Source organism: Coffea arabica, chromosome 11e (assembly GCF_036785885.1).
Source record: "Coffea arabica cultivar ET-39 chromosome 11e, Coffea Arabica ET-39 HiFi, whole genome shotgun sequence".
Classification (NCBI taxonomy): domain Eukaryota; kingdom Viridiplantae; phylum Streptophyta; class Magnoliopsida; order Gentianales; family Rubiaceae; genus Coffea; species Coffea arabica.
Window position 1 is genome coordinate 39,677,357 of NC_092331.1, and position 14,739 is coordinate 39,692,095.

Genomic DNA, 14,739 nt, shown 5'->3' on the forward strand with positions numbered 1-14,739 from the left:
ATTTTGCTTGGGATAAAACACTTTTACGGTGTTTAATTTATTTTAGATTTGATTTGGAATCATTTATTTAAATTTTTATTACTTGATTATGTAATTAGTTTTGTGAGAAATTGATTTTATTAGAAATTACAGTGATAAATTAATAAATTAAAATTAAGTTTCGGGTCATTTGGGGTCGACCCGCCGCCCCGTAAACCTGAAATTTTCGGGTTCGGGTCAGCATACCTGACCCGTCACGGGTTGGCGGGTCGGGGTTCGGGTCAACAGATTTTCTGGCGGGTCTGTTGACCCGAACCCGACCCGCCAACCTGATTTGGACCCGAATTGCCACCCCTAACTGCAAGCGTGAAGGATTGATTTCATGATAATTTAGAGTTGCGGGATGAGGGAAAAAAACAGGGTGCAAATCAATAACAAAAAAAAATATAAAGTAAATAAATAAAAGGATAAGAGGAAAATGCTTGAATTGACGCTTAAAATGAATTTCGGTCTAGAAAAGCCACACTGCTTCGCAGGACGGGGTAGTTTAAAAGAATAAAGCGAAAGGAACATGGCGGGTGCGATCATACCAGCACTAATGCACCGGATCCCATCAGAACTCCGAAGTTAAGCGTGCTTGGGCGAGAGTAGTACTAGGATGGGTGACCCCCTGGGAAGTCCTCGTGTTGCACCCCTCTCTTTTTTGTTTCGAAATCCAAATTTCCTATTCGTTCTTTATCCTGTAGTAATTTAGCTCCGTCGGAACGATTGCTTAATATTTTGCTTCTTGTCGAAGCGTGAAGGAGGATCTGAAGGCGCGAGACAAATCAGGAACGGTACGGCTCGATCAAAGCCCGGATCGTCGCTCAAATTTGTCGGCGCAAATGTATCACCGCAACTAGGGGTGGCAATTTTCGACACGACCTGAAAACACGACACGAACCTAACACGAAATTAATGGGTTTGGGTTGAGGTTTCGGGAATTCGGGTCAGAATCGGGTTGGACCCGATGAACCCGAAAAGAAAACCGGTCGATTTCGGGTCAACCCGTGGTGACCTGATATGACCCGTTTACGAATTAAAAATAATTTAATAAACATAAAAATAATTTTATCTAACTAAACTAAGTTATTCTTTTTTTCAAAGGCATTAATTACTTAATCCTAAACGAATTTATTTAATTTGTGTGAAGTTGAAATTATTATACTTGGACAAATAATATATTATATTATTTTTCACTTTTGTATTGTTTTAATTTATTTTATATTTTGCTTGGGATAAAACACTTTTACGGTGTTTAATTTATTTTAGATTTGATTTGGAATCATTTATTTAAATTTTTATTACTTGATTATGTAATTAGTTTTGTGAGAAATTGATTTTATCAGAAATTACAGTGATAAATTAATAAATTAAAATTAAGTTTCGGGTCATTTCGGGTCGACCCGCCGCCCCGTAAACCTGAAATTTTCGGGTTCGGGTCAGCATACCTGACCCGTCACGGGTTGGCGGGTCGGGGTTCGGGTCAACAGATTTTCTGGCGGGTCTGTTGACCCGAACCCGACCCGCCAACCTGATTTGGACCCGAATTGCCACCCCTAACTGCAAGCGTGAAGGATTGATTTCATGATAATTTAGAGTTGCGGGATGAGGGAAAAAAACAGGGTGCAAATCAATAACAAAAAAAAATATAAAGTAAATAAATAAAAGGATAAGAGGAAAATGCTTGAATTGACGCTTAAAATGAATTTCGGTCTAGAAAAGCCACACTGCTTCGCAGGACGGGGTAGTTTAAAAGAATAAAGCGAAAGGAACATGGCGGGTGCGATCATACCAGCACTAATGCACCGGATCCCATCAGAACTCCGAAGTTAAGCGTGCTTGGGCGAGAGTAGTACTAGGATGGGTGACCCCCTGGGAAGTCCTCGTGTTGCACCCCTCTCTTTTTTGTTTCGAAATCCAAATTTCCTATTCGTTCTTTATCCTGTAGTAATTTAGCTCCGTCGGAACGATTGCTTAATATTTTGCTTCTTGTCGAAGCGTGAAGGAGGATCTGAAGGCGCGAGACAAATCAGGAACGGTACGGCTCGATCAAAGCCCGGATCGTCGCTCAAATTTGTCGGCGCAAATGTATCACCGCAACTAGGGGTGGCAATTTTCGACACGACCTGAAAACACGACACGAACCTAACACGAAATTAATGGGTTTGGGTTGAGGTTTCGGGAATTCGGGTCAGAATCGGGTTGGACCCGATGAACCCGAAAAGAAAACCGGTCGATTTCGGGTCAACCCGTGGTGACCTGATATGACCCGTTTACGAATTAAAAATAATTTAATAAACATAAAATAATTTTATCTAACTAAACTAAGTTATTCTTTTTTTCAAAGGCATTAATTACTTAATCCTAAACGAATTTATTTAATTTGTGTGAAGTTGAAATTATTATACTTGGACAAATAATATATTATATTATTTTTCACTTTTGTATTGTTTTAATTTATTTTATATTTTGCTTGGGATAAAACACTTTTACGGTGTTTAATTTATTTTAGATTTGATTTGGAATCATTTATTTAAATTTTTATTACTTTATTATGTAATTAGTTTTGTGAGAAATTGATTTTATCAGAAATTACAGTGATAAATTAATAAATTAAAATTAAGTTTCGGGTCATTTCGGGTCGACCCGCCGCCCCGTAAACCTGAAATTTTCGGGTTCGGGTCAGCATACCTGACCCGTCACGGGTTGGCGGGTCGAGGTTCGGGTCAACAGATTTTCTGGCGGGTCTGTTGACCCGAACCCGACCCGCCAACCTGATTTGGACCCGAATTGCCACCCCTAACTACAAGCGTGAAGGATTGATTTCATGATAATTTAGAGTTGCGGGATGAGGGAAAAAAACAGGGTGCAAATCAATAACAAAAAAAAATATAAAGTAAATAAATAAAAGGATAAGAGGAAAATGCTTGAATTGACGCTTAAAATGAATTTCGGTCTAGAAAAGCCACACTGCTTCGCAGGACGGGGTAGTTTAAAAGAATAAAGCGAAAGGAACATGGCGGGTGCGATCATACCAGCACTAATGCACCGGATCCCATCAGAACTCCGAAGTTAAGCGTGCTTGGGCGAGAGTAGTACTAGGATGGGTGACCCCCTGGGAAGTCCTCGTGTTGCATCCCTCTCTTTTTTGTTTCGAAATCCAAATTTCCTATTCGTTCTTTATCCTGTAGTAATTTAGCTCCGTCGGAACGATTGCTTAATATTTTGCTTCTTGTCGAAGCGTGAAGGAGGATCTGAAGGCGCGAGACAAATCAGGAACGGTACGGCTCGATCAAAGCCCGGATCGTCGCTCAAATTTGTCGGTGCAAATGTATCACCGCAACTAGGGGTGGCAATTTTCGACACGACCTGAAAACACGACACGAACCTAACACGAAATTAATGGGTTTGGGTTGAGGTTTCGGGAATTCGGGTCAGAATCGGGTTGGACCCGATGAACCCGAAAAGAAAACCGGTCGATTTCGGGTCAACCCGTGGTGACCTGATATGACCCGATATGACCCGTTTACGAATTAAAAATAATTTAATAAACATAAAAATAATTTTATCTAACTAAACTAAGTTATTCTTTTTTTCAAAGGCATTAATTACTTAATCCTAAACGAATTTATTTAATTTGTGTGAAGTTGAAATTATTATACTTGGACAAATAATATATTATATTATTTTTCACTTTTGTATTGTTTTAATTTATTTTATATTTTGCTTGGGATAAAACACTTTTACGGTGTTTAATTTATTTTAGATTTGATTTGGAATCATTTATTTAAATTTTTATTACTTGATTATGTAATTAGTTTTGTGAGAAATTGATTTTATTAGAAATTACAGTGATAAATTAATAAATTAAAATTAAGTTTCGGGTCATTTCGGGTCGACCCGCCGCCCCGTAAACCTGAAATTTTCGGGTTCGGGTCAGCATACCTGACCCGTCACGGGTTGGCGGGTCGGGGTTCGGGTCAACAGATTTTCTGGCGGGTCTGTTGACCCGAACCCGACCCGCCAACCTGATTTGGACCCGAATTGCCACCCCTAACTGCAAGCGTGAAGGATTGATTTCATGATAATTTAGAGTTGCGGGATGAGGGAAAAAAACAGGGTGCAAATCAATAACAAAAAAAAATATAAAGTAACTAAATAAAAGGATAAGAGGAAAATGCTTGAATTGACGCTTAAAATGAATTTCGGTCTAGAAAAGCCACACTGCTTCGCAGGACGGGGTAGTTTAAAAGAATAAAGCGAAAGGAACATGGCGGGTGCGATCATACCAGCACTAATGCACCGGATCCCATCAGAACTCCGAAGTTAAGCGTGCTTGGGCGAGAGTAGTACTAGGATGGGTGACCCCCTGGGAAGTCCTCGTGTTGCACCCCTCTCTTTTTTGTTTCGAAATCCAAATTTCCTATTCGTTCTTTATCCTGTAGTAATTTAGCTCCGTCGGAACGATTGCTTAATATTTTGCTTCTTGTCGAAGCGTGAAGGAGGATCTGAAGGCGCGAGACAAATCAGGAACGGTACGGCTCGATCAAAGCCCGGATCGTCGCTCAAATTTGTCGGCGCAAATGTATCACCGCAACTAGGGGTGGCAATTTTCGACACGACCTGAAAACACGACACGAACCTAACACGAAATTAATGGGTTTGGGTTGAGGTTTCGGGAATTCGGGTCAGAATCGGGTTGGACCCGATGAATCCGAAAAGAAAACCGGTCGATTTCGGGTCAACCCGTGGTGACCTGATATGACCCGTTTACGAATTAAAAATAATTTAATAAACATAAAAATAATTTTATCTAACTAAACTAAGTTATTCTTTTTTTCAAAGGCATTAATTACTTAATCCTAAACGAATTTATTTAATTTGTGTGAAGTTGAAATTATTATACTTGGACAAATAATATATTATATTATTTTTCACTTTTGTATTGTTTTAATTTATTTTATATTTTGCTTGGGATAAAACACTTTTACGGTGTTTAATTTATTTTAGATTTGATTTGGAATCATTTATTTAAATTTTTATTACTTGATTATGTAATTAGTTTTGTGAGAAATTGATTTTATTAGAAATTACAGTGATAAATTAATAAATTAAAATTAAGTTTCGGGTCATTTCGGGTCGACCCGCCGCCCCGTAAACCTGAAATTTTCGGGTTCGGGTCAGCATACCTGACCCGTCACGGGTTGGCGGGTCGGGGTTCGGGTCAACAGATTTTCTGGCGGGTCTGTTGACCCGAACCCGACCCGCCAACCTGATTTGGACCCGAATTGCCACCCCTAACTGCAAGCGTGAAGGATTGATTTCATGATAATTTAGAGTTGCGGGATGAGGGAAAAAAACAGGGTGCAAATCAATAACAAAAAAAAATATAAAGTAACTAAATAAAAGGATAAGAGGAAAATGCTTGAATTGACGCTTAAAATGAATTTCGGTCTAGAAAAGCCACACTGCTTCGCAGGACGGGGTAGTTTAAAAGAATAAAGCGAAAGGAACATGGCGGGTGCGATCATACCAGCACTAATGCACCGGATCCCATCAGAACTCCGAAGTTAAGCGTGCTTGGGCGAGAGTAGTACTAGGATGGGTGACCCCCTGGGAAGTCCTCGTGTTGCACCCCTCTCTTTTTTGTTTCGAAATCCAAATTTCCTATTCGTTCTTTATCCTGTAGTAATTTAGCTCCGTCGGAACGATTGCTTAATATTTTGCTTCTTGTCGAAGCGTGAAGGAGGATCTGAAGGCGCGAGACAAATCAGGAACGGTACGGCTCGATCAAAGCCCGGATCGTCGCTCAAATTTGTCGGCGCAAATGTATCACCGCAACTAGGGGTGGCAATTTTCGACACGACCTGAAAACACGACACGAACCTAACACGAAATTAATGGGTTTGGGTTGAGGTTTCGGGAATTCGGGTCAGAATCGGGTTGGACCCGATGAACCCGAAAAGAAAACCGGTCGATTTCGGGTCAACCCGTGGTGACCTGATATGACCCGATATGACCCGTTTACGAATTAAAAATAATTTAATAAACATAAAAATAATTTTATCTAACTAAACTAAGTTATTCTTTTTTTCAAAGGCATTAATTACTTAATCCTAAACGAATTTATTTAATTTGTGTGAAGTTGAAATTATTATACTTGGACAAATAATATATTATATTATTTTTCACTTTTGTATTGTTTTAATTTATTTTATATTTTGCTTGGGATAAAACACTTTTACGGTGTTTAATTTATTTTAGATTTGATTTGGAATCATTTATTTAAATTTTTATTACTTGATTATGTAATTAGTTTTGTGAGAAATTGATTTTATCAGAAATTACAGTGATAAATTAATAAATTAAAATTAAGTTTCGGGTCATTTCGGGTCGACCCGCCGCCCCGTAAACCTGAAATTTTCGGGTTCGGGTCAGCATACCTGACCCGTCACGGGTTGGCGGGTCGGGGTTCGGGTCAACAGATTTTCTGGCGGGTCTGTTGACCCGAACCCGACCCGCCAACCTGATTTGGACCCGAATTGCCACCCCTAACTGCAAGCGTGAAGGATTGATTTCATGATAATTTAGAGTTGCGGGATGAGGGAAAAAAACAGGGTGCAAATCAATAACAAAAAAAAATATAAATTAAATAAATAAAAGGATAAGAGGAAAATGCTTGAATTGACGCTTAAAATGAATTTCGGTCTAGAAAAGCCACACTGCTTCGCAGGACGGGGTAGTTTAAAAGAATAAAGCGAAAGGAACATGGCGGGTGCGATCATACCAGCACTAATGCACCGGATCCCATCAGAACTCCGAAGTTAAGCGTGCTTGGGCGAGAGTAGTACTAGGATGGGTGACCCCCTGGGAAGTCCACGTGTTGCACCCCTCTCTTTTTTGTTTCGAAATCCAAATTTCCTATTCGTTCTTTATCCTGTAGTAATTTAGCTCCGTCGGAACGATTGCTTAATATTTTGCTTCTTGTCGAAGCGTGAAGGAGGATCTGAAGGCGCGAGACAAATCAGGAACGGTACGGCTCGATCAAAGCCCGGATCGTCGCTCAAATTTGTCGGCGCAAATGTATCACCGCAACTAGGGGTGGCAATTTTCGACACGACCTGAAAACACGACACGAACCTAACACGAAATTAATGGGTTTGGGTTGAGGTTTCGGGAATTCGGGTCAGAATCGGGTTGGACCCGATGAACCCGAAAAGAAAACCGGTTGATTTCGGGTCAACCCGTGGTGACCCGATATGACCCGATATGACCCGTTTACGAATTAAAAATAATTTAATAAACATAAAAATAATTTTATCTAACTAAACTAAGTTATTCTTTTTTTCAAAGGCATTAATTACTTAATCCTAAACGAATTTATTTAATTTGTGTGAAGTTGAAATTATTATACTTGGACAAATAATATATTATATTATTTTTCACTTTTGTATTGTTTTAATTTATTTTATATTTTGCTTGGGATAAAACACTTTTACGGTGTTTAATTTATTTTAGATTTGATTTGGAATCATTTATTTAAATTTTTATTACTTGATTATGTAATTAGTTTTGTGAGAAATTGATTTTATCAGAAATTACAGTGATAAATTAATAAATTAAAATTAAGTTTCGGGTCATTTCGGGTCGACCCGCCGCCCCGTAAACCTGAAATTTTCGGGTTCGGGTCAGCATACCTGACCCGTCACGGGTTGGCGGGTCGGGGTTCGGGTCAACAGATTTTCTGGCGGGTCTGTTGACCCGAACCCGACCCGCCAACCTGATTTGGACCCGAATTGCCACCCCTAACTGCAAGCGTGAAGGATTGATTTCATGATAATTTAGAGTTGCGGGATGAGGGAAAAAAACAGGGTGCAAATCAATAACAAAAAAAAATATAAATTAAATAAATAAAAGGATAAGAGGAAAATGCTTGAATTGACGCTTAAAATGAATTTCGGTCTAGAAAAGCCACACTGCTTCGCAGGACGGGGTAGTTTAAAAGAATAAAGCGAAAGGAACATGGCGGGTGCGATCATACCAGCACTAATGCACCGGATCCCATCAGAACTCCGAAGTTAAGCGTGCTTGGGCGAGAGTAGTACTAGGATGGGTGACCCCCTGGGAAGTCCACGTGTTGCACCCCTCTCTTTTTTGTTTCGAAATCCAAATTTCCTATTCGTTCTTTATCCTGTAGTAATTTAGCTCCGTCGGAACGATTGCTTAATATTTTGCTTCTTGTCGAAGCGTGAAGGAGGATCTGAAGGCGCGAGACAAATCAGGAACGGTACGGCTCGATCAAAGCCCGGATCGTCGCTCAAATTTGTCGGCGCAAATGTATCACCGCAACTAGGGGTGGCAATTTTCGACACGACCTGAAAACACGACACGAACCTAACACGAAATTAATGGGTTTGGGTTGAGGTTTCGGGAATTCGGGTCAGAATCGGGTTGGACCCGATGAACCCGAAAAGAAAACCGGTCGATTTCGGGTCAACCCGTGGTGACCTGATATGACCCGATATGACCCGTTTACGAATTAAAAATAATTTAATAAACATAAAAATAATTTTATCTAACTAAACTAAGTTATTCTTTTTTTCAAAGGCATTAATTACTTAATCCTAAACGAATTTATTTAATTTGTGTGAAGTTGAAATTATTATACTTGGACAAATAATATATTATATTATTTTTCACTTTTGTATTGTTTTAATTTATTTTATATTTTGCTTGGGATAAAACACTTTTACGGTGTTTAATTTATTTTAGATTTGATTTGGAATCATTTATTTAAATTTTTATTACTTGATTATGTAATTAGTTTTGTGAGAAATTGATTTTATCAGAAATTACAGTGATAAATTAATAAATTAAAATTAAGTTTCGGGTCATTTCGGGTCGACCCGCCGCCCCGTAAACCTGAAATTTTCGGGTTCGGGTCAGCATACCTGACCCGTCACGGGTTGGCGGGTCGGGGTTCGGGTCAACAGATTTTCTGGCGGGTCTGTTGACCCGAACCCGACCCGCCAACCTGAATTGGACCCGAATTGCCACCCCTAACTGCAAGCGTGAAGGATTGATTTCATGATAATTTAGAGTTGCGGGATGAGGGAAAAAAACAGGGTGCAAATCAATAACAAAAAAAAATATAAATTAAATAAATAAAAGGATAAGAGGAAAATGCTTGAATTGACGCTTAAAATGAATTTCGGTCTAGAAAAGCCACACTGCTTCGCAGGACGGGGTAGTTTAAAAGAATAAAGCGAAAGGAACATGGCGGGTGCGATCATACCAGCACTAATGCACCGGATCCCATCAGAACTCCGAAGTTAAGCGTGCTTGGGCGAGAGTAGTACTAGGATGGGTGACCCCCTGGGAAGTCCACGTGTTGCACCCCTCTCTTTTTTGTTTCGAAATCCAAATTTCCTATTCGTTCTTTATCCTGTAGTAATTTAGCTCCGTCGGAACGATTGCTTAATATTTTGCTTCTTGTCGAAGCGTGAAGGAGGATCTGAAGGCGCGAGACAAATCAGGAACGGTACGGCTCGATCAAAGCCCGGATCGTCGCTCAAATTTGTCGGCGCAAATGTATCACCGCAACTAGGGGTGGCAATTTTCGACACGACCTGAAAACACGACACGAACCTAACACGAAATTAATGGGTTTGGGTTGAGGTTTCGGGAATTCGGGTCAGAATCGGGTTGGACCCGAAAAGAAAACCGGTCGATTTCGGGTCAACCCGTGGTGACCTGATATGACCCGATATGACCCGTTTACGAATTAAAAATAATTTAATAAACATAAAAATAATTTTATCTAACTAAACTAAGTTATTCTTTTTTTCAAAGGCATTAATTACTTAATCCTAAACGAATTTATTTAATTTGTGTGAAGTTGAAATTATTATACTTGGACAAATAATATATTATATTATTTTTCACTTTTGTATTGTTTTAATTTATTTTATATTTTGCTTGGGATAAAACACTTTTACGGTGTTTAATTTATTTTAGATTTGATTTGGAATCATTTATTTAAATTTTTATTACTTGATTATGTAATTAGTTTTGTGAGAAATTGATTTTATTAGAAATTACAGTGATAAATTAATAAATTAAAATTAAGTTTCGGGTCATTTCGGGTCGACCCGCCGCCCCGTAAACCTGAAATTTTCGGGTTCGGGTCAGCATACCTGACCCGTCACGGGTTGGCGGGTCGGGGTTCGGGTCAACAGATTTTCTGGCGGGTCTGTTGACCCGAACCCGACCCGCCAACCTGATTTGGACCCGAATTGCCACCCCTAACTGCATGCGTGAAGGATTGATTTCATGATAATTTAGAGTTGCGGGATGAGGGAAAAAAACAGGGTGCAAATCAATAACAAAAAAAAATATAAAGTAAATAAATAAAAGGATAAGAGGAAAATGCTTGAATTGACGCTTAAAATGAATTTCGGTCTAGAAAAGCCACACTGCTTCGCAGGACGGGGTAGTTTAAAAGAATAAAGCGAAAGGAACATGGCGGGTGCGATCATACCAGCATTAATGCACCGGATCCCATCAGAACTCCGAAGTTAAGCGTGCTTGGGCGAGAGTAGTACTAGGATGGGTGACCCCCTGGGAAGTCCTCGTGTTGCACCCCTTTCTTTTTTGTTTCGAAATCCAAATTTCCTATTCGTTCTTTATCCTGTAGTAATTTAGCTCCGTCGGAACGATTGCTTAATATTTTGCTTCTTGTCGAAGCGTGAAGGAGGATCTGAAGGCGCGAGACAAATCAGGAACGGTACGGCTCGATCAAAGCCCGGATCGTCGCTCAAATTTGTCGGCGCAAATGTATCACCGCAACTAGGGGTGGCAATTTTCGACACGACCTGAAAACACGACACGAACCTAACACGAAATTAATGGGTTTGGGTTGAGGTTTCGGGAATTCGGGTCAGAATCGGGTTGGACCCGAAAAGAAAACCGGTCGATTTCGGGTCAACCCGTGGTGACCTGATATGACCCGATATGACCCGTTTACGAATTAAAAATAATTTAATAAACATAAAAATAATTTTATCTAACTAAACTAAGTTATTCTTTTTTTCAAAGGCATTAATTACTTAATCCTAAACGAATTTATTTAATTTGTGTGAAGTTGAAATTATTATACTTGGACAAATAATATATTATATTATTTTTCACTTTTGTATTGTTTTAATTTATTTTATATTTTGCTTGGGATAAAACACTTTTACGGTGTTTAATTTATTTTAGATTTGATTTGGAATCATTTATTTAAATTTTTATTACTTGATTATGTAATTAGTTTTGTGAGAAATTGATTTTATTAGAAATTACAGTGATAAATTAATAAATTAAAATTAAGTTTCGGGTCATTTCGGGTCGACCCGCCGCCCCGTAAACCTGAAATTTTCGGGTTCGGGTCAGCATACCTGACCCGTCACGGGTTGGCGGGTCGGGGTTCGGGTCAACAGATTTTCTGGCGGGTCTGTTGACCCGAACCCGACCCGCCAACCTGATTTGGACCCGAATTGCCACCCCTAACTGCAAGCGTGAAGGATTGATTTCATGATAATTTAGAGTTGCGGGATGAGGGAAAAAAACAGGGGGCAAATCAATAACAAAAAAAAATATAAAGTAAATAAATAAAAGGATAAGAGGAAAATGCTTGAATTGACGCTTAAAATGAATTTCGGTCTAGAAAAGCCACATTGCTTCGCAGGACGGGGTAGTTTAAAAGAATAAAGCGAAAGGAACATGGCGGGTGCGATCATACCAGCATTAATGCACCGGATCCCATCAGAACTCCGATGTTAAGCGTGCTTGGGCGAGAGTAGTACTAGGATGGGTGACCCCCTGGGAAGTCCTCGTGTTGCACCCCTCTCTTTTTTGTTTCGAAATCCAAATTTCCTATTCGTTCTTTATCCTGTAGTAATTTAGCTCCGTCGGAACGATTGCTTAATATTTTGCTTCTTGTCGAAGCGTGAAGGAGGATCTGAAGGCGCGAGACAAATCAGGAACGGTACGGCTCGATCAAAGCCCGGATCGTCGCTCAAATTTGTCGGCGCAAATGTATCACCGCAACTAGGGGTGGCAATTTTCGACACGACCTGAAAACACGACACGAACCTAACACGAAATTAATGGGTTTGGGTTGAGGTTTCGGGAATTCGGGTCAGAATCGGGTTGGACCCGAAAAGAAAACCGGTCGATTTCGGGTCAACCCGTGGTGACCTGATATGACCCGATATGACCCGTTTACGAATTAAAAATAATTTAATAAACATAAAAATAATTTTATCTAACTAAACTAAGTTATTCTTTTTTTCAAAGGCATTAATTACTTAATCCTAAACGAATTTATTTAATTTGTGTGAAGTTGAAATTATTATACTTGGACAAATAATATATTATATTATTTTTCACTTTTGTATTGTTTTAATTTATTTTATATTTTGCTTGGGATAAAACACTTTTACGGTGTTTAATTTATTTTAGATTTGATTTGGAATCATTTATTTAAATTTTTATTACTTGATTATGTAATTAGTTTTGTGAGAAATTGATTTTATTAGAAATTACAGTGATAAATTAATAAATTAAAATTAAGTTTCGGGTCATTTCGGGTCGACCCGCCGCCCCGTAAACCTGAAATTTTCGGGTTCGGGTCAGCATACCTGACCCGTCACGGGTTGGCGGGTCGGGGTTCGGGTCAACAGATTTTCTGGCGGGTCTGTTGACCCGAACCCGACCCGCCAACCTGATTTGGACCCGAATTGCCACCCCTAACTGCAAGCGTGAAGGATTGATTTCATGATAATTTAGAGTTGCGGGATGAGGGAAAAAAACAGGGTGCAAATCAATAACAAAAAAAAATATAAAGTAAATAAATAAAAGGATAAGAGGAAAATGCTTGAATTGACGCTTAAAATGAATTTCGGTCTAGAAAAGCCACACTGCTTCGCAGGACGGGGTAGTTTAAAAGAATAAAGCGAAAGGAACATGGCGGGTGCGATCATACCAGCATTAATGCACCGGATCCCATCAGAACTCCGATGTTAAGCGTGCTTGGGCGAGAGTAGTACTAGGATGGGTGACCCCCTGGGAAGTCCTCGTGTTGCACCCCTCTCTTTTTTGTTTCGAAATCCAAATTTCCTATTCGTTCTTTATCCTGTAGTAATTTAGCTCCGTCGGAACGATTGCTTAATATTTTGCTTCTTGTCGAAGCGTGAAGGAGGATCTGAAGGCGCGAGACAAATCAGGAACGGTACGGCTCGATCAAAGCCCGGATCGTCGCTCAAATTTGTCGGCGCAAATGTATCACCGCAACTAGGGGTGGCAATTTTCGACACGACCTGAAAACACGACACGAACCTAACACGAAATTAATGGGTTTGGGTTGAGGTTTCGGGAATTCGGGTTGGACCCGATGAACCCGAAAAGAAAACCGGTCGATTTCGGGTCAACCCGTGGTGACCTGATATGACCCGATATGACCCGTTTACGAATTAAAAATAATTTAATAAACATAAAAATAATTTTATCTAACTAAACTAAGTTATTCTTTTTTTCAAAGGCATTAATTACTTAATCCTAAACGAATTTATTTAATTTGTGTGAAGTTGAAATTATTATACTTGGACAAATAATATATTATATTATTTTTCACTTTTGTATTGTTTTAATTTATTTTATATTTTGCTTGGGATAAAACACTTTTACGGTGTTTAATTTATTTTAGATTTGATTTGGAATCATTTATTTAAATTTTTATTACTTGATTATGTAATTAGTTTTGTGAGAAATTGATTTTATTAGAAATTACAGTGATAAATTAATAAATTAAAATTAAGTTTCGGGTCATTTCGAGTCGACCCGCCGCCCCGTAAACCTGAAATTTTCGGGTTCGGGTCAGCATACCTGACCCGTCACGGGTTGGCGGGTCGGGGTTCGGGTCAACAGATTTTCTGGCGGGTCTGTTGACCCGAACCCGACCCGCCAACCTGATTTGGACCCGAATTGCCACCCCTAACTGCAAGCGTGAAGGATTGATTTCATGATAATTTAGAGTTGCGGGATGAGGGAAAAAAACAGGGTGCAAATCAATAACAAAAAAAAATATAAAGTAAATAAATAAAAGGATAAGAGGAAAATGCTTGAATTGACGCTTAAAATGAATTTCGGTCTAGAAAAGCCACACTGCTTCGCAGGACGGGGTAGTTTAAAAGAATAAAGCGAAAGGAACATGGCGGGTGCGATCATACCAGCATTAATGCACCGGATCCCATCAGAACTCCGAAGTTAAGCGTGCTTGGGCGAGAGTAGTACTAGGATGGGTGACCCCCTGGGAAGTCCTCGTGTTGCACCCCTTTCTTTTTTGTTTCGAAATCCAAATTTCCTATTCGTTCTTTATCCTGTAGTAATTTAGCTCCGTCGGAACGATTGCTTAATATTTTGCTTCTTGTCGAAGCGTGAAGGAGGATCTGAAGGCGCGAGACAAATCAGGAACGGTACGGCTCGATCAAAGCCCGGATCGTCGCTCAAATTTGTCGGCGCAAATGTATCACCGCAACTAGGGGTGGCAATTTTCGACACGACCTGAAAACACGATACGAACCTAACACGAAATTAATGGGTTTGGGTTGAGGTTTCGGGAATTCGGGTCAGAATCGGGTTGGACCCGATGAACCCGAAAAGAAAACCGGTCGA

At 39.6% G+C, this 14,739-nt stretch overlaps 12 non-coding genes across 12 annotated transcripts; all 12 read left to right on the top strand.

Annotated features, from left to right (window-relative positions):
• Window positions 1-555: 555 nt before the first annotated feature.
• On the top strand, window positions 556-674 carry LOC140025525 (5S ribosomal RNA). Its single transcript, XR_011829468.1, has one exon. It is a non-coding gene; the product is annotated as a 5S ribosomal RNA (ribosomal RNA).
• Window positions 675-1,799: 1,125 nt separating this feature from the next.
• On the top strand, window positions 1,800-1,918 carry LOC140025536 (5S ribosomal RNA). Its single transcript, XR_011829479.1, has one exon. It is a non-coding gene; the product is annotated as a 5S ribosomal RNA (ribosomal RNA).
• Window positions 1,919-3,042: 1,124 nt separating this feature from the next.
• On the top strand, window positions 3,043-3,161 carry LOC140030003 (5S ribosomal RNA). Its single transcript, XR_011833917.1, has one exon. It is a non-coding gene; the product is annotated as a 5S ribosomal RNA (ribosomal RNA).
• Window positions 3,162-4,296: 1,135 nt separating this feature from the next.
• On the top strand, window positions 4,297-4,415 carry LOC140025547 (5S ribosomal RNA). Its single transcript, XR_011829490.1, has one exon. It is a non-coding gene; the product is annotated as a 5S ribosomal RNA (ribosomal RNA).
• Window positions 4,416-5,540: 1,125 nt separating this feature from the next.
• On the top strand, window positions 5,541-5,659 carry LOC140025558 (5S ribosomal RNA). The gene has a single exon (XR_011829501.1). It is a non-coding gene; the product is annotated as a 5S ribosomal RNA (ribosomal RNA).
• A 1,135-nt stretch (window positions 5,660-6,794) lies between these two features.
• Window positions 6,795-6,913, top strand: LOC140023209 (5S ribosomal RNA). The gene has a single exon (XR_011827181.1). It is a non-coding gene; the product is annotated as a 5S ribosomal RNA (ribosomal RNA).
• A 1,135-nt stretch (window positions 6,914-8,048) lies between these two features.
• On the top strand, window positions 8,049-8,167 carry LOC140023322 (5S ribosomal RNA). Its single transcript, XR_011827292.1, has one exon. It is a non-coding gene; the product is annotated as a 5S ribosomal RNA (ribosomal RNA).
• Window positions 8,168-9,302: 1,135 nt separating this feature from the next.
• On the top strand, window positions 9,303-9,421 carry LOC140023435 (5S ribosomal RNA). Its single transcript, XR_011827405.1, has one exon. It is a non-coding gene; the product is annotated as a 5S ribosomal RNA (ribosomal RNA).
• A 1,126-nt stretch (window positions 9,422-10,547) lies between these two features.
• Window positions 10,548-10,666, top strand: LOC140030272 (5S ribosomal RNA). Its single transcript, XR_011834186.1, has one exon. It is a non-coding gene; the product is annotated as a 5S ribosomal RNA (ribosomal RNA).
• A 1,126-nt stretch (window positions 10,667-11,792) lies between these two features.
• On the top strand, window positions 11,793-11,911 carry LOC140031232 (5S ribosomal RNA). Its single transcript, XR_011835153.1, has one exon. It is a non-coding gene; the product is annotated as a 5S ribosomal RNA (ribosomal RNA).
• Window positions 11,912-13,037: 1,126 nt separating this feature from the next.
• LOC140031233 (5S ribosomal RNA) lies at window positions 13,038-13,156 on the top strand. Its single transcript, XR_011835154.1, has one exon. It is a non-coding gene; the product is annotated as a 5S ribosomal RNA (ribosomal RNA).
• A 1,124-nt stretch (window positions 13,157-14,280) lies between these two features.
• Window positions 14,281-14,399, top strand: LOC140030273 (5S ribosomal RNA). Its single transcript, XR_011834187.1, has one exon. It is a non-coding gene; the product is annotated as a 5S ribosomal RNA (ribosomal RNA).
• Window positions 14,400-14,739: the final 340 nt, after the last annotated feature.